Genomic DNA, 27,290 nt, shown 5'->3' on the forward strand with positions numbered 1-27,290 from the left:
ACAATAAATTATGGTTACATGAGGTGAATCACACGAGCTGTAATATCATTATCAGAGGAAACAGATAATTATTTATTATCTTATAATACCAATGACACTGGAGAAAATATGACAGACTAGTGAATCTTGTGATATGACATATTTTTCCTTCGACAAAAATATCACAGTTTTCAGTCCTCAACTAAATATTAGTCACATTTTTTTTAGAAAATTTAGACACTGCATTTTCCCTTATTTTAAAAACTATGTACTTGGTTTTTAACTAAAGCTGAATGCCCCCTCCTCAGTAACTTTCCTTCATATTTTTTTTCATTAATTTACATTTTGTTTTCACATAAAAACATCCGTACAACGCTAATCAATATTTAACTTCATTATTATTAATACAAATGTTTATATAACAAAGTTATAATTAAAATTCAAATTAAATGTAAATTATATTTGCTAATTGGCGGAGTTTTTTTTTTTTTTTTTTTTTGCTTTGTACATTGTTTTTGTTATTTAGTTTTGTGTCAGACACACACAGTAGGTAGGTAGGCGGGAGATAATCAGACAATTACTAACAAAAACCTCAAAATAAACGGATTATGTGTGTAATCAGTTTTATAAAGCACATACACACATGCAATAATAAGAACAACAAAACCAATAGTTTGTTGTATTTAAAATAGTACTTAATTGAAAAATTAAATTTATATTTTTAAGTAAAAATGTATCAGTCGATTTTTCCGACAGAGATTTGCCCTCAGCCTGTATGAATTGAAACACTTTTTTCTCCAAAAAAAAAAAAAAAAAAAAAAAAAACTTTGCGGGTTTTCAAAATTTTTGGGTCATGAACCGACAAAAAATGGATTTGGATTAAAACTCAAAAGTTTTCGCCGATTATATCAGGAAGCATGCACTTGCCTACGAAAAACATAATATCGCCGAAAACAGGGCCGCTATGAGTACTTTCGGTTAACATTTCCAAAGGATCCTCGAAAAGGCCCTTAACCGCATAAAAATGTCGGGTGTGTGGGTGGTACCTCAAGGAGTGGATCGATCGGGCCCAAGTTAGAATATAATAACATAATATCGCCGAAAACAGGGCCTCACGAAGTGGGCCGATAGGGTCCAAGTGAGAACATAAACTAAGTTTGGACAAATATTTCAAGATCCAAAGTTTGGACCATCGGTTGCTCGTACCATTTAAGCTAATATTTTCGAACTTTAGTGGGGTAGGTACCGGAAGGAGTGGACTTATAAGCACCACCTTCGAATTTCATCTAATATTCGAAGATATGTTACGATATGGTAAGTGTGGACCGACACAGTATTCGGTTCGATAGGTTTTTACAGCTTTCGGGTAATTTTCTTAAGTATGGACTTGCCACTTGAACCGTCGTAATGAGGGCGGAGAATACAAATCGTTTCAATAGCAAGAAAGAACGGCGTTAAGTTCGGCCCCAACAAAGACAAAATAACAAATTTTAGCCATTTCGGTGGAATATTAAGGCCACAACCTTCAAAATACCGCAAATTGGGAAGTACACTTCTATGGGGGCAATGTGAAGCCGTGGACCTATAACTACAAATTTCAGGTGGAAAGTTTTACACCCCCAAGGAAGACTAAATATCAAATTTCAGCCTTTTCGGAGGAATATTGAGGCCACAATTTTCAAAATACCGAAAATCGGGAGGTACCGTTTCATGGGGGCTATATGAAGTCATGGACCTATACCGACAAATTTCATATGGAAAGTTTTATACCACAAATGAAGACTAAATACCAAATTTCAGCCATTTCGAAGGAATATTGAGGCCACAACCTTCAAAATACCGAAAATCGGGAGTTACCGTTCTATGGGGGCTATATGAAGGTGAGGACCTATACCGACAAATTTCATATGGAAAGTTTTATAACCCAAATGATGACTAATTACCAAATTTTAGCCATTTCGGAGGAATATTGAGGCCACAACCTTCAAAATAGCGAAAATCGTGAGGTACCGTTCTATGGGGGCTATATGAAGGCGTGGACCTATACCGACAAATTTCATATGGGAAGTTTTATACCACACATGAAGACTAAATACCAAATTTCAGCCAATTCGGAGGAATATTGAGGCCACAACCTTCAAAATACCGAAAAACAGGAGGTACTGTTCTATGGTTGCCCTATGAAGACGTGGACCTATACCGACAATTTTCAAATGGAAAGTTGCATACCCCAAATGAAGACTAAATGCCAATTTAAGCCATTTTGAAAGAATATTCAGGCCACAACCTTCAAAATACCGCAAATCGGGAGGTACCGTTCTATGGGGACTATATGAAGGCGTGGACCTATACCGACAAAATTCTGAGGAAAAGTTTTATACCCCCAACGAAGCCTAAGTAACAAATTTCTGCCATTTCGGTGGGATAATGAAGCTAAAACCTTCAAAATACCGAAAATCGGGTGGTACCGTTCTATGGAGGATATATCAAAACGTGGACCGATATAGCCCATTTGCAATACCAAACATCCTAGGACTCCTAGGCTAGGAGTAATAGAAACTTCTATACCAAATTACAAAGCTCTATCTTAAAAAATTGCGAGCTGTGTCTTGATATCAACAGACTGACGGACAGGCGGACATGGTTATATCGACTTAGAATTTTACCCTGATCAAGAATATATATACTTTATGGGGTATACGATGTATATTTCGATGTGTTACAAACGGAATGACAAATTTAATTATACCCTCCATATTATGGTGAAGGGTCAAAAAATCAAAACGATTAGAGAGGAGGTCTTAAACTGCACTTTTCGGAAATTTTGTGTGGGGTATACCCGAAGGAGTGGACCGATATAGTCCATATTCGAACTTTCCATATATTTCTGGTAGAAATATTACGATGTGCAAAGTATGGACCAAATCGGTCCCTTAGAGAGTTATCGTTCATACCATTTTACAGAAAAATTGTGAAATTTTGTGGGGGAGGTACCCGAGGCAGTGGTCCAATATGGCCCATCTTCGAACTTAAAATATGTGTAACGCTCCAAAAGTCGTGATCTCGGATCACTCGTTTTTGATTACAGGAAATTGATTATGTTATAAAAAAATTAAACTTAATTCAAAGAAATTTTGAATTAAATTTTAAATTAACCGCCGAACGTCATACACTAGTGCCAATTGGTATGACTACCACAGTAATGAACCCCCCTAGTGGGAACAGTGTTTTAACCTGAAGTTGTTCGTACCTGGTTGGCGCAGCCACTACCGCCACGCTATAAAAGGAGATGCCTTGCCGTCACTCGGGACAGTTGTCTGTTGACCGCTGTTGAGTTAACTGGGGTATGATAAGTACCGATCTTTAACTCTGTAGTGTAGTTATTGTAGTGAGTTAATTGGGGTACTGAGAGCAATCGACGTACCAATCTCTTAACGCTTTAGTGTGGTGTGAGAGTTAATTGGCGTACTGAGAGCATTCAACGTACCGATCTCTTAACTCTGTGCAGTGGTTAATTGGGGTACTGAGAGCAATCAACGTACCGATCTCTTAACCTACTTCGACAGTTGGAGATATTGACGTCATCGCCCTCACGAATGATTATTAAGCCATCAGCATATGGTAGTGAACAGAGATAGTGATTCGCCAAACCACGAGGTGCCGTCGGAAAGTAAGAATGATTCCCAAGCCTGTGAACAATTAAAACTACGATTGTTCAAATGTGCTGTCGAAGATTCCGGAACTGTACCTAAACGAAACCAAATAATAAGATTTCGATAAAGTGTTTAATGAAATGTAATGTGAAGTGTTTTTGTATTAGAGATTATAACGTTTATGAAAAAAAATAAACTTGTGTTTTCTCTCTCTCTAAAGTTCCCAACAAATAAATTCTTGTGACGACCCTGGCCCCCACTGAACTACCCCAGCTTCAAAGAGAAAACACGTCGTCACACATGTTTGGACAAAATATTACGAAAGCCAAATTATGGACCGAATCGACAGAACCGTTCGAGAGTTATCTTGCGCTCCAACCACTACACACGTTGCCTTAGGATTTTTTTGCCTCTTCAGGCTATTTTCTCAGGAAGTATGGACTTGCGAAAGCCTAATCGGTTGATCCGATCGAGATTTATCGTGGTCTCTAGCCCGCCAGACAGACAGACGGACGGACATGGCTAAATCAACTCAAAATTGTCTTAAACGGATTTCGTCCAAACATACTTGGGGTCTAAAACCATTATTTCGATTAGGCACATTTTGCCCGTATGAAAGTGTATATACCCCCGTTAGCATAAATGCTGAGGTTATAAAGAATCAGTCGGTTTTGTCAAAAGCTAAATGCCCTCAGCCTACGACTGTGGTGGACTTAAAATTGCAGCATCCAATGGGGTTATGTTAGACCTATTTCCGCAACAATATGTTTAACTCACATAGCGCCGAGAATTTTTTTTGCGAGAAAAAATTTTTTATGAAAATTATATTTTTGAGATTTTTTAAGCATTTTTAAAAAAATAACTTTTTTTCTCCAAAACGTATAGTTTTCCTGCAATCGGGCCTTCTTTAAAAAGTTACAAAAACTTTGGAGGGTAATATAGGTGTATCCTGACATGCCAATCCCTTGTTTTTTCATTGAGAAAATACTCTTACTATATTCCTAATCCTTGACTATATATGATTCTAAAATTTTTGATTAAATTTTTATCGCATTTTTAATTTTTCACAAAAGTCAAAAATTTCAAAAAAGTCGATTTTTGGCCAATTGCGTAGGTCAAATGAAGCGTTATCAGCGTGAACTTACAGATAACAGACAATACTATAACAAAATGCAAAAAAACCCACAAACATATTCGAGAAAAAAAACAGAGTTTTACTCAAATTTTTACAACCATTTTTTGTGGCGTTTAACGACCAGTGGCTTTATCTGGGTTAAAATCATTTGATGGTTTCTTTTACTTCGAGTCCAATATTTTATTACATCAACAAATTCCATCAATCACAGTTGCCTAATGTCTCCCGCTGCTAATGCACTTCACAACCATCTCTAAACAACCATGGACGACCAACCATCTGCTTTAATAAAATCATAAAAAATCCCTGCTGACCCTGACACCTAGGGTCACGTTTCTGTTTTATTTGCACATTTGTTTTTGGTAAACATTCATAAATTTCAATAGAATTCGACATTTTCATTTTCCATTCCACTCAATTTTGTTCTCCAAATAATTCAATGAATGTTTGTGGTGAATGGTGATGATAATGGAAGGCTATTGACAATAATGGTCCTCCTACTGCATAGGTTTTATATTACGACACACGAATAAATGGGGCGAACAAAGCCAGAAATATCAAACAAAAATTTATTGATTTGATTTCATGTTTGCTTCACAATAAAAATGAATGAGGACGACTATCATCAATCATCATTTCAAACAAGTTTTTTGGTTAGAGAACGGGGGGAACATGAAAGGGAGGAGAGAAAAACATACATATTGAGTGGAGTAAAATGTGACACCGAGATGTTTCGATAGAAGGTAATATGAGTTAAGTAGGGATCTATAATTTCACAAACCTGTGAATCATTTACGGATTTTTCAAAGAATATTTTCTTCAGTCAACAACAGACACGTGGATTTTCCCAACAATATTTTCTTCAATCAACAACAGACTCGTGGATTTTTAAAATAATATTTTCTTCAGTCAACAACAGACTCGTGGATTTTTAAAAGAATATTTTCTTCAGTCAACAAAAGACTCGTGGATTTTTAAAAGAATATTTTCTTCAGTCGACAACAGACTCGTGGATTTTTAAAAGAATATTTTCTTCAGTCGACAACAGACTCGTGGATTTTTAAAAGAATATTTTCTTCAGTCAACAACAGACTCGTGGATTTTTAAAAGAATATTTTCTTCAGTCAAGAACAGACTCGTGGATTTTTCAAAGAATATTTTTTCAGCCAACAACAGACTCGTGGCTTTTTAAAGAATATTTTCTTCAGTCAGCAACAGACTCGTAGATTTTTCCTAGAATGTTTTCTTCAGTCAACAACAGACTCGTGGATTTTTCAAAGAATATTTTCTTCAGTCAACAACAGACTTGTGGATTTTTCAAATAATATTTTCTTCAGTCAACAACGGACTCGTGGATTTTTCCAACAATATTTTCTTCAGTCAACAATAGACACGTGGATTTTTCAAAGAATATCTTCTTCAGTCAACAAAAGACTCCTGGATTTTTCAATGAATATTTTCTTCAGTCAACAACAGACTCGTGGATTTTTCAAAGAATATTTTCTTCAGTCAACAACAGACTCGTGGTTGTTTCAAAGAATATTTTCTTCAGTCAACAACAGACTCGTGGATTTTTCGAAGAATATTTTCTTCAGTCAACAAAAGACTCGTAGATTTCTCAAAGAATATTTCCTTCAGTCAACAACAGACTCGTGTGGAGTTTTCAAAGAATACTTTCTTCAGTCAACAACAGACTCGTGGATTTTTCAAAAAATATTTTCTGCAGTCAACAACAGACTCGTGGATTTTTCAAAGAATATTTTCTTTCTTCAGTCAACAATAGACTCGTGGATATTTCAAAGAATATTTTCTTCAGTCAACAACAAACTCGTGGATTTTTCATAGAATTTTTTCTTCAGTCAACAACAGAATCGTGGATTTTACAAAGAGTATTTTCTTCAGTCAACAACAGACTCGTGGATTTTTCAAAGAATATTTTCTTCAGTCAACAATAGACACGTGGATTTTTCCAAGAATATTTTCTTCAGTCAACAACAAACTAGTGGATTTTTCAAAGAATATTTTCTTCAGTGAACAACAGACTTGTGGATTTTTCAAAGAATATTTTCTTCAGTCAACAACAAACTCGTGGATTTTTCCAAGAATATTTTCTTCAGTCAACAACAGACTCGTGGATTTTTCAAAGAATATTTTCTTCAGTGAACAACAGACTCGTGGATTTTTCAAAGAATTTTTTCTTCAGTCAACAACAGACTCGTGGATTTTTCAAAGAATTTTTTCTTCAGTCAACAACAGACTCGTGGAGTTTTCAAAGAATATTTTCTTCAGTCAACAACAGACTTGTGGAGTTTTCAAAGAATATTTTTTCAGCCAACAACAGACTTGTGGATTTTTCAAAGAATATTTTTTCAGCCAACAACAGACTCGTGGATTTTTCAACGAATATTTTCTTCAGTCAACAACAGACTCGTGGATTTTTCAACGAATATTTTCTTCAGTCAACAACAGACTCGTGGATTTTTCAACGAATATTTTCTTCAGTCAACAACAGACTCGTGGATTTTTCAACGAATATTTTCTTCAGTCAACAACAGACTCGTGGATTTTTCAAAGAATATTTTCTTCAGTCAACAACAGACTCGTGGATTTTTCAAAGAATATTTTCTTCAGTCAACAACAGACTCGCACAGTTTTCAAAGAATATTTTCGTGGATTTTTCAAAGAATATTTTCTTCAGTCAACAACAGACTCGTGGATTTTTCAAAGAATATTTTCTTCAGTCAACAACAGACTCGCACAGTTTTCAAAGAATATTTTCGTGGATTTTTCAAAGAATATTTTCTTCAGTCAACAACAGACTCGTGGATTTTTCAACGAATATTTTCTTCAGTCAACAACAGACTCGTGGATTTTTCAAAGAATATTTTCTTCAGTCAACAACAGACTCGTGGATTTTTCAAAGAATATTTTCTTCAGTCAACAACAGACTCGCACAGTTTTCAAAGAATATTTTCGTGGATTTTTCAAAGAATATTTTCTTCAGTCAACAACAAACTCGTGGATTTTTCAAAGAATATTTTTTCAGCCAACAACAGACTCGTGGATTTTTCCAAGAGTATTTTTTCCAGTCAACAACAGACTCGTGGATTTTTCAAAGAATATTTTCTTCAGTCAAACACAGACTAGTAGATTTTTCAAAGAATATTTTCTTCAGTCAACAACAGACTCGTAGATTTTTCCTAGAATGTTTTCTTCAGTCAACAACAGACTCGTGGATTTTTCATAAAATATTTTGTTCAGTCAACAACAGACTCGTGGATTTTTCAAAGAATATTTCTTCAGTCAACAACAGACTCGTGGATTTTTCAACGAATATTTTCTTCAGTCAACAACAGACTCGTGGATTTTTCAACGAATATTTTCTTCAGTCAACAACAGACTCGTGGATTTTTCAACGAATATTTTCTTCAGTCAACAACAGACTCGTGGATTTTACAAAGAATATTTTCTTCAGTCAACAACAGACTCGTGGATTTTTCAAAGAATATTTTCTTCAGTCAACAACAGACTCGTGGATTTTTCAAAGAATATTTTCTTCAGTCAACAACAGACTCGTGGATTTTTCAAAGAATATTTTCTTCAGTCAACAACAGACTCGCACAGTTTTCAAAGAATATTTTCGTGGATTTTTCAAAGAATATTTTCTTCAGTCAACAACAGACTCGCACAGTTTTCAAAGAATATTTTCGTGGATTTTTCAAAGAATATTTTCTTCAGTCAACAACAGACTCGCACAGTTTTCAAAGAATATTTTCGTGGATTTTTCAAAGAATATTTTCTTCAGTCAACAACAGACTCGTGGATTTTTCAAAGAATATTTTCTTCAGTCAACAACAGACTCGTGGATTTTTCAAAGAATATTTTCTTCGGTCAACAACAGACTCTCACAGTTTTCAAAGAATATTTTCGTGGATTTTTCAAAGAATATTTTCTTCAGTCAACAACAAACTCGTGGATTTTTCAAAGAATATTTTTTCAGCCAACAACAGACTCGTGGATTTTTCAAAGAATATTTTTTCAGCCAACAACAAACTCGTGGATTTTTCCAAGAGTATTTTTTCCAGTCAACAACAGACTCGTGGATTTTTCAAAGAATATTTTCTTCAGTCAACAACAGACTCGTGGATTTCTCCTAGAATATTTTCTTCAGTCAACAACAGACTCGTAGATTTTCCAAAGAATATTTTCTTCAGTCAACAACAGACTCGTGGATTTTTCAAAGGATATTTTCTTCAGTCAACAACAGACTCGTGGTTTTTTCAAAGAATATTTTCTTCAGTCAACAATAGACTGGTGGATTTTTCAAGGAATATTTTCGTCAGTCAACAAAATACACGTGGATTTTTCAAAGCAACAACAGACTCGTGGATTTTTTAAAGAATATTTTTTCAGCCAACAACAGACTGGTGGATACTTTAAAGAATATTTTTTCAGCCAACAACAGACTCGTGGCTTTTTTAAAGAATTTTTTCTTCAGTCAGTCTTCAGTTTTATGAACAATCTATGGTTCTATGAACGAGCCCTGTTTCTACGAACCACCATGTATGGTTCTATGAAAAATATATTGTTCTATGGACTATGTTATGTACATATGTTTTTATGTGCAATTTTCTAACATTCAGGAACTGTTTGTTATTTTTCCCCAAATATAGTTCTTTTAGATATTTCTACTACATATCAATCTGTTACGTTAGTGAATCAAGTTTAACAAACAACGAAAATTGTTCACCATGATTAAAATATGTGTATGTACATTTTATACGGGTGCAAGAACATACATAAATACATATGTATTTAATTCCCATATATCGAAATACATTGTGATTTTGAAGCCATACTCGACAAAAGTGTTAGAAACTGCTCTACGAATTTTATCCGGAAATTCGAGATGCAATGCGAAACTCTCTAAACACATTTCAATGGCATCCATTGCCATGTAGAGTGGAAGTACTCCCTCACTTACATTGTGTAACATAGTTTGGTTCATGCACTTTGTTCATATTCATGCATATTTATCGCGACGACCCCTCAGAAAAAATATGCTCACAACAAAATACTAATGCATAGACAAATATGGGAATATATTATTTTTTATATTGCCCTCCCCCCTCCAAATCCATTGACATCTGTGACATAAAAATGCGAACACCGATCAACTAGGATGGATATGTTTTTCTAAATCGAAGTGAAGGTTGTGAGGTGCACTTGGTCGGTTGCTGGGTTTCTATCACTTGCGAGCAACATTCGAAGCCATAAAAGTCAAGTGCTTACCAAACATACCCCCAACATTCAGTTAACAGAGCGACACGACGAGCGCACATATGGTACCAATTTATATGCAAAAATTGATAAAATAACACAAGTGGGGAAAATTCTAGTTGGCTGAGGCGACCATCGGATACTTTAAATCAACGCAAAAAGCAACCATATTTTTGTGAATAAATGTATTAGTCAACGACCTAGAGAAGATCACTTTTGTAGAATTTGACAAGAAGTACAAGTAAATTCCATGAACCATCTATGCCCACAAATATGCTCCTATGCACCATGAACCAAATAATCCCAAAGCAATCTTAAAATTCAATCTTTGAATAGTGTAGGGTAAAAAAACATCGTCATAACGACAAGTCATATTTGTGTGTGTACGTTTTTATATTTATCCGGCTTTTTTAAAATATAACGCAAATTGTCGTAAAGTTAAGGTGAAGAAAAATAATATACGTTATTTGTCAACATGGGTTTTTGCAAATGGAATATTCCTAAAGCTATCCATGTTTTTTTTTTCTAAAAAGGAATATAATAGTAAGGATTGTTATATATGAAAAGGATATCTTTTGTCATAATGGTTGGATACAAACTTTTGTGCATAGATTACAGATGGTGTCTGAGTTGTTGTTTGTGGGTAATGGCTGAGAAGTTATTTGTGAAAAATAAAAAACAATGTATTCTACTACCATACTCAAAGTCGTTGTAAACATTTCTAACTTAGAAAAAAACCAAAGATATGTCAGCATATACCACCTGACTTCAAGTTTTGGAATGCTAGGACTCGGGAATTGTTCCAGAGCTGAAAATGGAAAACAGAACTATAGATGGATTTACATATAAAAATGAATAAGTCGGCTTTAAATCAACATCTGTGCAAAAAAATACAACACGAGTTGTGTCCCCAAATATACCTTGAGCAGAACCCTACTTTAAAAATAAGTTGAATCTTCGTAGCTGATGGAGGAGTTTTAGAAGTTTCCAGGCTACATTTGTAGGCGTTTGTGAGTGTAGGTATCAGAAACAGTGTTACTAATTACTCCACTGACAGATCCAATGTTTTAGAATATCAATACTACCCGAGAAGTGGCCTTAAACTGGATGAAAAGACAAGCATTTTTACCTTCTGCGCAGGATGTGCCTGAATAAACCGCACTTTCACCCATAAGAACGAACAAAAATTGGGTTTGGGCGTCGGGCTAGTAACCCTTCCCAAGAAAAAAAGCATGCTACTATGAATAAACAAAGGAAAAGAAAAACGACCCCCGCACAAGTTTTAAGAACCATGATCCGCGAATCTACAACTACCAAAATTGGAAAGGAGAATATCTTTGGCCCAACATTCGGGAAAGTTAGTCTCCACAGTGAAACATCTGACAATGGAATGAGGCTGATAGACTTCGCAGAGGCAAAAACATGGTAGTTAGCAGTATCAGATTTAAGCATCGCGATATTCATAAGGGCACCTGACTGTCTGCTCATCAAACAAGTAGAAATCACTCCTCGTCCCTATAATATATCAGCACAATGGCAAAATATTGCCCTCTCTATGCAAACAGCCGCAAAATCCATGCTTGGATACCAGAGACCTCCACCAAGGAACTCATGCAATGACCAGGAGTGTTGTGCTGCTACCGAAGTGAAAATGCGGTATATAGGGCTCAGTAGCAACGACTAGCGCACAAGAGAGGTATCGGGAGAAAAAGGAGAGAGGAGAAACGTCTTTTCCGCAGGAAAAATACAGAAATAGAAAATCGGGAGTGTGAAAAAAATCAAGATATACCGGAATGAAGTCCGAAAGTTCTACCAAAGAGAGAAACAACAAACTGATGGCTTTGGTACAGGCACATCCTCCTGTAGAGACCAGCAAGGTTATTTGGTAACTGATACAGATAGTGTGCTCAGGTTATGGAAAGAGCATTTTTCCAAACTGTTGGTATCCAATAGTAGCGAAGTCGACAAAGATACCCCAGATCCAATCCCAGAAGATGGTATTGAATGTATACCGCCCAGCCAAGATGAGGAAAAGACTGCAATAAACCGGTTGAAGAATAATAAGGCAGCACGAGCTGATGGCTTACCAGCCTAGCTGTTCAAAACCGACACGCTGATTAGGTTTATGCATCAGGTAGTTGGCACCATCTGCCATGAAGAACTCGTACCCGACGATTGGAACGTGAGCATCCTATGTCCAGTCCACAAGAAGGGAGATAAGACTGTGGGGCATATGTCTGCTCCCTATTGCATATAAGGTAGTATCTGGCATATTGTGTAAGAGACTAAAGCCTAGGGTCAATGAATTTATTGGACCCTATTAATGCGGCTTTAGACCGGGCAAATCCATCATTAAACAGATATTTACCTTGAGACAAATCCTGGAAAAGACACAAGAAATGTAGATCGACACCTTCCATCGTCGACTGTAATGCAGTCTTCGACAGCCCTATGCGTTCAAAGGTGTTCCAAGCCATGTCTGGTATTCTTGGTATTCCTGCAAAGCTCATTCGACTTTGTAGAATAACTTCGTAGAGGCTCGGTCCTCGTTTAAAATAGGAAATAACCTCTCCGAAGAGTTTATTACCAAAAGAGGTTTCAGACAAGGAGACGGTCTGTCGTGTGATCTTTTCAACATCCTGCTGGAGAAGGTCATACGAGACGCGAAGGTCAAAAGAAGTGGAACAATATACACAACAGTCAACAGTAGATCGGTAAAGGAGGTAACTGATACCTTTGAAAAAGTTGAAAGGGAATCTGCAAAAGTCGGTCTGGCAGTAAACGGCGATAAAACTAAGACTATGATATCGACGTGTAATACGTCCACAGATCTCGCACCAACTGTAAATGTTGGCACCTAAAATTTTGGGGAAGTAAAAGACTTCGTCTACATCGGCACCTTTATAAATACAACAAACAACATCAGTTGTGAAATAAGAAGAATTGTATTGCCCAACAGATGCTACTTTGGCTTATGTAAGCAGTTTTAAAACAAAGCCACATCACGTCAAGCAAAAATAACACCCCACAAATCACTGATATTACCCGCACGCGAAGAAAAAATATTTTTCGCTTTTGTTGGAACAACCATATCTATTTTTGTTCCAATAATTAATTTTTTTGTTCAAGCATTGAATTTCAAATCCAAAAATACCATATTTTGCTGCAAACATAAAAAACAAAAACAACTTGCGAAATTCCTTAATATTGTAAAAATCATTAACAATACCGATGGTAGGAAATATCATAATCTAGAATTTAGACAAAAACTATTATCAGCCCAGAAAACCTGTCACTGAAATATTTGATTTGATCGTATATAACTCTCATATACACTTTCCATATAACTTTGGTATAAATGTCACGTATAATATTATGCGTATTGACAAACACAACACATGGTCAGGTTTTGCCAGGTTTAACTAAAAAGGTGCTTAGCGCTCATGCTCATAACAAGCCCATAACAAATATGGAAAAGAAAACACAGCTTACAACCAAAAAAACACATCTCAGATTGTGGTGTTGTTAACTCAACTATCAAAACACAAAAAAAATAAAGAAAAAACAAATAAAAACATGAATCTCATGGTGTACATACACAAAAAAGAACAAAGATAAAATAAACAAACAAAGATAAGACCAACTTCATACAAACAAAACTCACCAAAATTGTTTTTTTCACCACGACATCGAATACCGAGAGAAGAGAATAAAATTGTCGAAGAAATTTTACAAAAACTATTGTTGGATGTGACAAAATCACTTGTTGAAAATAACTATTGTTGGACTCACAATACAATATGCGGAATCTTACATTACCTTTGCAATACATATTTTGCTCTTCGAATATTGTTGGATCAATCATATTTTTTCCTCTGCGTGCGTGCTTATGTAACGTATGGTTCCGAAGCATGGGCATTTGAGCAAGCAGTGCCTGGTGTGTTAGAGAGAAAAATTCTTCAAAAGATCTACGGGCCAGTCTGCGTTGACGGTGAATATCGACGTCGTATGAACCACGAACTGTATTGGCTACACAACGATATAAGTATAGTTAAATGTATCGAGATACAACGATTGCGTTGGCTAGTCCATGTCATAAGAATGAGTGATGATTAACCCGCTAAATATTCATAAAAATACGGGCCATATGGCGGCACACACAGAACTGGAAATTCCACATTTGCATTTTGCCCTCTACCGGAACTAAGCACGCGAACTTCTGTTTTGTAGTTAAACACACTGAACGTTTACAAACAATAAGGCTTGTTTGAACGCTTGCATGTAAACTAGGGTGGGTTGTCCGGTCAGTTTTTCTGAAGAAACAGGCAACCTTTTGTTTCGAAGTGGGTCCTTCCCGTTTCTGATTCCTGGGATTGTACTGAGCAAAAAAGTCCACTTGACCTTATGCCTCTGGTGAAAATCGAGCCTCCCGATTTTGACTTGAATGTGTGAAATCGGCCAAAAATATACGCATACAGGAGCTATTTCCAATTCCAAATCGCCAAAAGCAATAGCGTTCTTCCTATGGCTAAGAAAATTAAATCCCCTGATTTACAGTTGAAGTGGACTATAAATGCGGCCTGTACGTTACGAACGGATGGACGGACGGACATGCACACATTGACCCCGAAAGTGATTCTACAAGGGCTGAACGATAACTATCTGGCCTAACAATGAAAACGCGAATATTTACCATCAAAAGGGGTTTTATTGTTTTCTTAAGGAGTCTCAAGCATGATATGTACACTTTTTCGTGCGCTCAAACCTATTGGCGAAGCACTTTTTCCACTCCGATTGAGATACCTCCAAAACATGGCTTTTGAATGCTTTTACAGCATCTTCAGGCAGCAAAAATCGTTGACCACGCCTTTTTTCTTGATGTGCTGGAATCAAATGAAGTCATTGGATCCCCAGTCAGGGCTGTACGGCGGATGACCCATCAATTCCACTTTTTGTCCGGTCAAATAGGCACTGGTTTGAATCGATGTATGAGAGCCCACATTGTCATAATGCAGAATGTTTTGTATTCTCTTGTTCGTTTTTCAAATTTCTGAGGAGACTTCAGGCAAACAAATTATGATGTACCACTCAGAATTAACCGTCCTATATTTCTTAAAGCGTATAGTCGCCACACGGTCAGTTTTTCTGAAGAAACAGGCAACCTTTTGTTTCGAAGTGCTTGATACATGAACAACTATCGTTTGATTTGGCTCGTTTTGGAGGGCCCAAACGGCCGATTCCTGCTTTGTTTCAGGCTCCTAAGCATAGGTACTAGATTCCTCATCTGTGGTCTTATAAACGTCGTTTGAAGCATCGCGATCGATTTTATGTACAATTTCTTTACAATTAACAGGAGCCGTTTTTTTTTTTTTTTTTTTTTTTTTTTTGAGCGACTGTCCAATTTTGCTGGTTGTAACGAGAAAAATCCTTTTTTGCGGCCAGGTGTTCATGCAATATCAAATGTTAGTTGGTGGAAGAAATGCCCAAGGATGCATTTATCTCACGGTATTTAACACGGCGATCTCGCATTATCCGTTCCTGCACGGCATATATTTTTTTCTGGCACAACGACCGATTTTGGGCGACCCTCACGACCTTCGTTTTTTGACGAGTGTCGATCACGGTTGAATTCATTAAACCAGTTTTTCATAGTCCTATAGGATGGCCCTTTATCGATACACTCTTGCGGTGATTATTCGTCGGAAGTTTTGAAAAATTCTTGGACGAAAATGTTTACAAGTAAATTCCATTTTTTTTTTTTTTGAAAATTGATTTTTTCAAGTCACTGTAAACAACACATAACATGGTCGTACGGCAAACTGTCCTGAGTAAGTCTAGGCTAAAAACTGTCAAACTTTCCAAAAAAAAATTCAAATGGCGCCTGACAAATCGCGGTAGTAGGGTAGTTTTCGTGCATCCCTCGTATGTATATGCTATGGGTCTAACTCGTTTCCTTTTGTATGTTACATACAAATGCACAAAGACATAATAGGGTCATGTAGGGTATAAACATCATTTGATTGTTGCCTTTTTTTCACACATGTTATCGTGTTGATGGTATTTTATTGGTCGCCACTGATACATCAACAACTTTTCGTACTTTTTCATTGTTATCAAAAAATTGGTTTGCCGACGGTTAGCGTTGAACTCACAACTCTCGGTTTTGTAGGCGGACACAGACGTTCTGCGTCCAATACTCATTTCTTAGTTTTGCCTTGTAAAATGATAATCAATTACTTTGTTTACATTAATTAGTAATGGCTTATACGGCACACGTGACTCCCAAATATTTTTTCGGATGTTGGATCTTAGTTCTTTCTATTTTCGGTGGTTCCGTGGACCACCTTAATATCCAACATAGATTATATGCTAAGTGACTCTGAACGTGAGTAACGACTGTTCTAAAAAAATATATATATTATTTATATATTTTTAAATATATTTGGATTAAATTTTAAATATATTTAAATCCTCTTAAAAATTAACACAATTTCTATTTTTTCTATTTATAAAAATGCCGAAATTATCATCGTCATACATATTTATGTATGTATGTAGTTGACCATATGCCACCCAATGGAAATGTTGGCCATAAATCATCAACGTTTTGTTTACTTTGAATTGACTTTTATCCATAAATCCATTGATTTCATTTTATTTTTTATTGTTATTCGTTGTTTGTGTGTGTGAAAAATTATTAAGAAAATTGCCTCTGCCACTTTGTTCCATTTTGATCGAGAAGAAAATTAGATAAACATAACAAAAAAACATACACACACAACAAAATGTCTAAAAACGTCAAAAGTGTGCCAAAAATCATAAACATACTTCGAGACTTGTGTCAGTCATTCAGTTAGTCATTGAAGACATAGAAGCACATTATTTGTCATGTTAATGACAAACGACACAATGGGTCGAAAGATGTTTATGATTTAGTGTAGGAGTGGATTAATGAAAATCCATCATTAAGGTTATTAACAATTAGGTGGGAAAAAAGAAATCACAGAAGAAACTTGCGGTAATCATGAAGCAAACTGCCAAGATTGAGAATTTTCTAGGTCATGTTTCAATATAAATCAAATTAAGTTCGTTTAAAATGAATGCAAATTTCTTCTTGTCTTTATAGTTAATTAATCTGTTAATGACCTTTTTTATACAAAGTTTTCTTTATTGCATTTTAATTGCATCGCCAATAAATACTTTTTTGTCCCAAGGTGTTTTTTAGACACAGTGAATGTGAGATTTTGGGTGCGTGGGTGTAAAGACGACAATTGCGCGAGGCGGCTTCGCTAAGTTCTATTTAAAAAAATTAGCCAAAAAGAAAAATAAATTATACGTTTTTATTGGCCAGCAGGTTTTCGTTTTTTTTGTGTTGTACTGAAGAATGAAACGGTGAGCAGCATTTTGTTTGGCATCATAGAAACGATGACAGATGTCACAAATCATTGTCTACCAAAAAAGTGTTGTTCGTTTTGCAAGGCAATTGATTTTGGTTTTTCCCAGAATGACAGGTGCCAAAAATTAAATCGAGAACCGGGCGATTATCTAGCGACCCACATTTTCGTTTTGAAGTGTTTGAATTTTTTTAAGGATTAAGTGAAAACAATTGCCGAATATAATAATCAATTATTCATGCTTTCAAACAGCTGTACTTACTTTGGTTCTAATGAAGATGGAGGCTGAAATAGAAAAATAATATTATTAATATTATATATTAGATTTAAAAATTATATATACAAATTTAGATGCATATTTAAATCCCCTTATCAATAATGTTTTTAACTGTTTCTTCTTTTTCTATTTCAGGTAAGAATGGATATTAGATTGTGGTAAATAACAACTCAAATGAGGTAAACCAAACCAAGCTGATAGCGAGATCTCTTATATCGAAAAATTGTTTAACAAATTCACTTTTTCGAAAAATTGTTAAAAAATCTACGATATCGACAAAAAACTCTATGATATCGAAAATTTTTAAAAAAAAATCAACGATATCGAAAAATTGTTTAAACAATCCACGATATCCAAAAATTGTTCAAAAAATCCACGTTATCGAAAAATTGTTTAAAAAATTCACGATATCGAAAAATTGTTTAAAAAATCCACCATATCGAAGATGTTTTCAAAAAATCCACGATATCGAAAAATGTTGTAAAAATTAAAGATATCGAAAAATTGTTTAAAAAATCCACAATATCGAAAAATTGTTTAAAAAATCCACAATATCGAAAAATTGTTTAAAAAATCCACAATATCGAAAAATTGTTTAAAAAATCCACGATATCGAAAAATTTTATAAAAAACCACGATATCGAAAATTTGTTTAAAAAATTCACGTTATCAAAAAATTGTTTAAAAAATTCACGATATCGAAAAATTGTTCAAAAAATCCACGTCATCGTAAAATTGTTTAAAAGATCGACGATATCGAAAATTTTTATAAAAAACACGGTATCGAAAAATTTTATAAAAAACCACGATATCGAAAAATTGTTTAAAAAATTCACGATATCGAAAAATTGCTTTAAAAATCCACGATATCGAAAAATTGTTTAAATTGTTAAAAACAAGTTTTCGATTTTTTTTTTTTAAATTAACGATATCAAAATATTGTTTAAAAAATCCACAATTGAAAAAATTCTTTAAAAAATCCATGATATCGAAAATTTTATTAAAAAATCCACGATATCAAAAAATTGTTTAAAAAATCATGTTTCGAAAAAACTGTTCAAAAAAATAATGTTTTCGAAAAAACTGTTTAAAATCTATGATATCGAAAAATTGTTTAAAAAATCCACAATATCGAAAAATTGTTTAAAAAATCCACGGTATCCAAAAATTGTTTAAAAAAATCCACGATATCGAAAAATTGTTTAAAAAATCCACGATATCTACAAATTCTTTAAAAATCCACGATTTGAAAAATTGTTTAAAAAATTCAAGATATCGAAAATTTGTTCAAAAAATCCAAGTTATCGAAAAATTGTTTAAAAAATCCACGATATTGAAAAATTGTTTAAAAAATCCACGATATCAAAAAATTGTTTAAAAAATCATGTTTTCGAAAAAACTGTTTAAAAATCTATGATATCGAAAAATTCTTTAAAAAATCCACAATATCGAAAAATTGTTTAAAAAATCCATGATATCGAAAAATTGTTTAAAAAATCCACGATATCGAAAAATTGTTTAAAAAATCCATGATATCGAAAAATTCTTTAAAAATCCACGATTTGAAATTTTTTTAAAAAATTCAAGATATCGAAAATTTGTTCAAAAAATCCACGTTATCGAAAAATTGTTTAAAAAATCCACGATATCGAAAAATTGTTTAAAAAATCCACGATATCGAAATTTTTTTAAATTGTTAGAAAACACGTCTTCGAATTTTTTTGTTTAAAAATCAACGATATCAAAATATTGCTTAAAAATCCACAATTGAAAAAATTCTTTAAAAAATCCATGATATCGAAAATTTTATTAAAAATTCACCATATCAAAAAATTGTTTAAAAAATTCATGTTTTCGAAAATACTGTTTAAAAATCTAAGATATCGAAAAATTATTGAAAAAAAATCACGATATCGAAAAATTGTTTAAAAAATCCACAATATCGAAAAATTGTTTAAAAAATCCACGGTATCGAAAACTTGTTTAAAAGATCCACGATATCGAAAACTTGTTTAAAAGATCCACGATATCGAAAAATTTTATAAAAAACCACGATATCGAAAATTTGTTTAAAAAATTCACGTTATCAAAAAATTGTTTAAAAAATTTACGATATCGAAAAATTGTTCAAAAAATCCACGTCATCGTAAAATTGTTTAAAAGATCGACGATATCGAAAATTTTTATAAAAACCACGGTATCGAAAAATTGTTTAAAAAATTCACGATATCGAAAAATTGTTCAAAAAATCCACTTCATCGTAAAATTGTTTAAAAATCCACCATATCGAAAACTTGTGTAAAAGATCGACGATATCGAAAAATTTTATAAAAAAACATGGTATCGAAAAATTTTATAAAAATCCAAAATATCGAAAAATTGTTTAAAAAATTCACGATATAGAAAAGTTTTTAAAAAATAAAGATACCGAACAATTGTATGAAAAACCCACGATATCGAAAAATTTTTTTAATTGTTAAAAAACACGTTTTCGAAATTTTTTTAAAAATTAAAAAAAAATTTAAAAAATCCATGTCATCGAAAATTTTATTAAAAAATTCACGATATCAAAAAATTGTTTAAAAAATTCATGTTTTCGAAAATACTGTTTAAAAATCTATGATCTCGAAAAATTATTTAAAAAAATTCAAGATATCGAAAAATTATTAAAAAAAAATTCACGATATCGAAAAATTGTTTAAAAAATCCACGATATCGAACAATTGTTTAAAAAATCCACAATATCAAAAAATTGTTTAAAAAATCCACGATATCGAAAAATTTTCAAGAAATCCACGTTTTAGAAAAATTCTTTAAAAATACATGATATTTAAAAATTATTTAAAAATCCACTACATTGAAAACTTCTTTAAAAATCCTCGATATTGGAAAATTCTTTAAAAAATGTACAATATCGAAAAATTATTTAAAAATCCATGATATCGAAAATTTTATTAAAAAATCCACGATATCAACAAGTTGTTTAAAAAATTCAAGTTTTCGAAAAAAAATTATTTTAAAAATTTCACGATATCGAAAATTTCTTTAAAAACCACACAATATCGACAAATTGTTGAAAAAATCCACGATACCGAAAAATGTTTCAAGAAATCCACGTTTTAGAAAAATTCTTTAAAAATCCACGATATTGAATTTTTTTTAAAAAATCCACGATATTGGAAAATTCTTTAAAAATCAATGATATTGAAAAATTCTTTAAAAATGCACGATTTCGATTTTTTTTTTAAAACTCCCCGGTATCGAAAACTTTTTTAAAAAAGTCGAAAAATTGTTTAAAAAATCCACGATAACGAAAATTTCTTTAAAAAATACACGATATCGAAAACTTTTTAAAAAATCCAATATATCGAAAAATTCTTAAAAATCCAGAATATAGAAAAAATCTTAAAAAAATCCACGATATCAACAACTTTGTTAAAAAATCCAAGATATCGAAAAAATTTTTAAAAATACAGGATATCGAAAATTGTTTAAAAAAATCCACAATATCGAAAAATTGTTTAAAAAAACACGTTTTCGAAAAAATATTAAAAAATTAATGATATCAAACAAAAAATGTTAAAAAAATCCATTTTTTTCGAAAAAAATGCTTAAAAAATCCACGATAATTCAAATCGAAAAATTATATAAAAAATCTAAGTTTTCGAAAAATTGTTTAAAAAATTCGTTTTCAAAGAATTGTTTAAAAAATTCAATTTTTCGAAAAATTGTTTAAAAAATCCACGATAATTCAAATCGAAAAATTATATAAAAAATCCACGATAATTCAAATCGAAAAATTATATCAAAAATCCACGATAATTCAAATCGAAAAATTATATAAAAAATCCACGATAATTCAAATCGAAAAATTATATAAAAAATCCACGATATGGAGACATTTTTAAAAATGCACGATAATTGAAATAAAAAATTATATAAAAATCCACGATATTCTTAAGAAATCGTGGGTATCGAAAAATTTATTAAATATCCTCGATATCAAAGTTCTTTAAAAATTGTTTAAAAAATCTACGATATCGAAAATTTTTTAAAAAATCTACGATATCGAAAATTGTTTAAAGAATCCACGGTATCGAAACATTCTTTAAAAATTCCACGATATCGAAAAATTCTTAAAAAAATTATTTAAATTCTTTAAAAAATCCACGATATTTTGTATTGAAAATTTTTTAAAACATCCACGATTATCGGTTTTAAAAAATCTTTAAAAATCCGCGATATCGAAAAATTCTTAAAAAAATTCTTTAAATTCTTAAACAAATCCACGATATTTTGTATTGAAAAGTTTTTAAAACATACACGATTATCGGTATTAAAATTTTTTTAAACATCCACGATTATCGGTTTGAAAAAATCTTTAAAAAATCCGCGATATCGAACAATTCTTAAAAAATTTCTTTAAATTCTTTAAAAAACCCACGATATTTTGTATTGAAATTTTTTTAAAACATCCACGATTATCGGTATTGAAAATTTTTTAAAACATCCACGAGTATTGGTATTGAGAACAATCTTTAAAAAATCTACGATTATTGAAAACTCTTTAAAAAATCCACGATTATTGCTATTGAAAATATCTTTAAAAAATCTAAGATTCCGCGATTATTGGTATTAAAAATCCACGATTTTTTGTATTAAAACTCTTTAAAAAATCCACGATTATTGGTGTTGAAAAAATCTTTAAAAAATCCACGATTATTGGTGTTGAAAAAATCTTTAAAAAATCCACGATTATTGGTGTTGAAAAAATCTTTAAAAAATCCACGATATGTTGTATTGAAAAATTCTTTTAAAAAATCCACCTTATTTTGTATTGAAAAATTCTTTAAAAGATCCACTATATTTTGTATTGAAAAATTCATTAAAAATCAACGATATTTTGTATTGACAAATTCTTTAAAAAATCTACGATATCTTATATTGAAAAATTTTTAAAAAAGACGACATCATGTATGAAAAAATTCTTTAAAAAAATTATTCACAAAACATGTCATAAAATGTATGAACTAATGTCTGGACCATTCATTCATCATTTCTATGACAAATTGGTTATTTGTAGTCATCACAAAAAATAATAAAATAGATTTTTTTATTTTTTTTTCCCATAAAAATATTTATATTTCATACAAAACAACAAAAGACATACGTAATTTATCTTTGGGAATGAAAGTGACCACATAAATTCAAATTGACATCAATAATAAAATATAATAATGTTTTGTCTACAAAACCATATAAATTTGCATGTTGTTTGCAGTTTCCGAAAAAAGGATTTTTGGGGTCTTTGCAATATGTAAATTTTTACAAGCTTGTTTTTGTTTGCTCACGAACAGAGTAATATTACCTACCTACCTTAGTTACTAATTTTGTTAGTTCATTCTTTGTTGCCTTCAACTTGTTATTTTGAGATCATATCCCTTTTCTCTTTTTTTTTTGGGGATTTTGTTTGTTATTTGCATAAAAGTCACGTGCCATAAGGGACTTCCATACACACACACTAACATATGTACATCATGTTGTTTACCTTCCTTTATATGGTGATGATGAAGAGCAGAACATATTCTTTTAAATAACTTCATTTATAATCTTAAATTTTCGTGACAATTTTGAACATTTGTTTGTGTGGGAAGATGCTTTATACGAATAAACGAGGGTATGATTAAATGAAACTATGTGTTAAGAAGTGTGCATGACAGAGTGTATATGTGTGGCTTGTTTATATAGGAATATTAAATGTCAATAAATTAAATTCTGTCATGATAAGATATATGAAATTTGCATATGTATAAACTAAATTTTCAAAACAACATATCCCCTTAGAAAATCGAGTCTTCGAAGACATATTCGTGCACGATTCGTTAACGGAATTTCCGAAATTGTCATGAACGACAAGTTAAATGACAATGTCTTGCAGTGTGTCTTGGCAACGAACCCAAGAAATTTTTCAAAAAAGCGAACTTTTAAATTTATTACCACTTTTATGACGAATAGGCGACAATTTGCAAGACATTGTCTTGCAATGTGTCGTGCAAAACAAAAAACGATACCAATTCAAAACTGTATGAAAGCAGCATGCTATGCAATATTAATAGAAAATTAAAACTATTTTTTCTTTGTTATTTTCAATTCGGTTCTTGCCTTCAAATAAGCTATTGAATATACATATTAAACGTGTGTTTATATAAATAAAAGTGAATAAATATACAGATTATAAAAGAACGTAAGTAAAACTAAATAATATTTACAACATTTCATTATGTCATCTAAAAGATCTTTGCGGCGAGAAATTTCTCGAAAAAGTCTGGATTATTTGAAAAGACTTCGAGGAAAACAATTTAATCAAAAAGCCTTCTATCAGGCGGAGGACTATAATAATGTTGAAGTTTTGCCAGTTTACAACGAAAATTCCCAGTTTGAACCATTCCTTGAAGATTTGCCTGTTTGTGACGAAAGTTCCCAATTCCAGCCAACACTGCGTGATAAATTGAGGGATGTTTTTTTGAAGCACAACGTATCTAGAAGTTTGGGAGATAATATATTGGCAATGCTGAGGGAAGAAAACTTAAATGTTCCCAGCACTTCCATCCAACTTTTAAATTACGATAAACAGAAAACAAAAATTGAAAAATATTTCCAATTTTATAATTATTACTATTTGTCTTAATTTTTATTATAACTATGTTATCATTTTAATTATTATTAATTATATACTCTTTATTTTTTATAATTATATATGCATTATTATATATTCAAAAAAATTGTTTATTTTCTTTTTAAATGGGGTTATTGGAGGAACTGCGGTTATTTATCACTGAAGAGAAAATAGATGGCATTGTAAGGCATTATGTCGTCAACCACTCATTGCATGACAGTGTCTTTAAAACTGTCGTCAACGACTTATTGCAAGACAGTGTCTTTAAAACTGTCGTCAACGACTTGTTGCACGACAGTGTCTGTAAAGTTGTCATCAACGACTATCGGCAAGACAGTGTCTTTAAAACTGCCATCAACGACTATCTGCAAGACAGTGTCATGTACATTGTCACCGACGACAACTCGCTTACCCTGTCGCCCAAGTTGTCGTGCATGAATAGGCGGACACTTGTGTGAAAATGTCGTCAACAATCCCAAAGGGCTGTCTGCAAACAGTCGTGAACGAATTGGGTATGTCGTGCACGATTCATCAATGTTGTCTCGAAGACACTTTCTATTGGGATTTATCATATTTCGAGATTTGTTTATATCTACAAACTCAAAGCAATGGATATGGAAGTTTATTGCTTTATAGATTTAATGAGGTTATTATTTGTTATTTAGGATGACTTTTGATTCAAGATAAAAAAGGAAAAATCCACGATATCTAAAATTTGTTTTTTTTTTTTAATCGAAAAATTGCTCGAAAAATCCACGATATCGAAAAATTGTTTCAAAAATCCAAGATATCGAAAAATTGTTTCAAAAATCCACGATGTCGAAAATTGTTTCAAAATCCACGATATCGAAAAATTGTTTAAAAAATCCACGATATCGAAAAATTGTTTCAAAAATTCACGATATCGAAAAATTGTTTCAAAAATTCACGATATCGAAAAATTGTTTCAAAGATTCACGATATCGAAAAATTGTTTCAAAAATCTACGATATCGAAAAATTGTTTAAAAAATTCACGACATCGAAAAATTGTTTCAAAAATCCACAATATCGAAACATTGTTTAAAAAATCCACGATATCGAAAAATTGTTTAAAAGATCCACGATATCGAAAAATTGTTTAAAAAAATCCACGATATCGAAAAATTGTTTAAAAAAATCGACGATATCGAAAAATTGTTTCAAACATCCACGATATCGAAAAATTGTTTAAAAATCCACGATATAGAAAAATTGTTTAAAAATCCACGATATAGAAAAAAATATCAAAAAATTGCTTAAAAAATCCACGATATCAAAAAATTATTTCAAAGATTCACGATATCGAAAAATTGTTTCAAAAATCTACGATATCGAAAAATTGTTTAAAAAATTCACGACATCGAAAATTTTTTTTTCAAAAATCCACAATATCGAAACATTGTTTAAAAAATCCACGATATCGAAAAATTGTTTAAAAGATCCACGATATCGAAAAATTGTTTAAAAAAATCCACGATATCGAAAAATTGTTTCAAAAATCCACGATATCGAAAAATTGTTTAAAAAATCCACGATATCGAAAAATTATTTTAAAAAATCCACGATATCAAAAAATTTTTTAAAAAATCTAAGATATCGAAAATTTGTTTAAAAAATCTACGATACCGAAAAATTGTTTAAAAAATCCACAATATCGAAAAATTGTTTAAATAATCCACTGTATCGCAAAATTGTTTCAAAAATCCACGATATCGAAAAATGGTTTTAAAAATCTACGATATCGAAAAATTGTTTAAAAAATCCACGATATCAAAAAATTGTTTAAAAAATCCACGATATCGAAAAATTGTTTAAAAAATCCACGATATCGAAAAATTGTTTAAAAAATCCACGATATCGAGAAATTGTTTAAAAAATCCACGATATCGAGAAATTGTTTAAAAATCCACGATATCGAAAAATTGTTTAAAAAAATCCACGATATCGAGAAATTGTTTAAAAAATCCACGATATCGAGAAATTGTTTAAAAATCCACGATATCGAAAAATTGTTTAAAAAATCCACGATATCGAACAATTGTTTAATAAATCCATGATATCGAAAAATTATTTTAAAAAATTCACGATATCTAAAAATTATTTAAAAATCTACGATATCGAAAACGGTTTGAAAAATCGACGATATCGAAAAATTGTTTAAAAATCCACGATATCGATAAATTGTTTAAAGAATCCACGATATCGATAAATTGTTAAAAAATTCCACGATATCGATAAATTGTTTAAAAAATCCACGATATCGATAAATTGTTTAAAAAATCCACGATATCGATAAATTGTTTAAAAAATCCACGATATCGATAAATTGTTTAAAAAATCCACGATATCGATAAATTGTTTAAAAAATCCAAGATATCGATAAATTGTTTAAAAAATTTACGATATCGATAAATTGTTTAAAAAATTTACGATATCGAAAAATTGTTGAAAAAATTTACGATGTCGAAAAATTGTTTAAAAAATCCACGATATCGAAAAATTGTTTAAAAAATCCACGATATCGAGAAATTGTTTAAAAAATCCACGATATCGAGAAATTGTTTAAAAATCCACGATATCGAAAAATTGTTTAAAAAAATCCACGATATTGAACAATTGTTTAATAAATCCATGATATCGAAAAATTATTTTAAAAAATTCACGATATCTAAAAATTATTTAAAAATCTACGATATCGAAAACTGTTTGAAAAATCGACGATATCAAAAAATTGTTTAAAAATCCACGATATCGATAAATTGTTTAAAGAATCCACGATATCGATAAATTGTTAAAAAAATCCACGATATCGATAAATTGTTTAAAAAATCCACGATATCGATAAATTGTTTAAAAAATCCACGATATCGATAAAT

At 31.9% G+C, this 27,290-nt stretch overlaps 2 protein-coding genes across 19 annotated transcripts in view; one reads left to right on the top strand and one right to left on the bottom strand.

Annotated features, from left to right (window-relative positions):
- Nadsyn (NAD synthetase) overlaps window positions 1-27,290 on the bottom strand; it is a 443,475-nt gene that overhangs the window by 225,421 nt on the left and 190,764 nt on the right. For 2 of the 3 annotated variants that reach the window (XM_073976472.1, XM_073976473.1), the window contains exon 3: window positions 17,704-17,726. The exons of the other annotated variant lie outside the window; for it this stretch is intronic. The gene's annotated coding sequence lies outside the window, so the exon portion shown is untranslated. The remainder of the gene's footprint in view (window positions 1-17,703; window positions 17,727-27,290) is intronic. 3 annotated transcript variants of the gene reach the window in all.
- Window positions 1-27,290, top strand: part of Nna1 (Nna1 carboxypeptidase) — a 411,438-nt gene that overhangs the window by 200,424 nt on the left and 183,724 nt on the right. The gene's annotated exons all lie outside the window — the stretch shown is intronic.

Source organism: Musca autumnalis, unplaced genomic scaffold (assembly GCF_047663935.1).
Source record: "Musca autumnalis isolate F117 unplaced genomic scaffold, ASM4766393v1 scaffold_3, whole genome shotgun sequence".
Taxonomy (NCBI): domain Eukaryota; kingdom Metazoa; phylum Arthropoda; class Insecta; order Diptera; family Muscidae; genus Musca; species Musca autumnalis.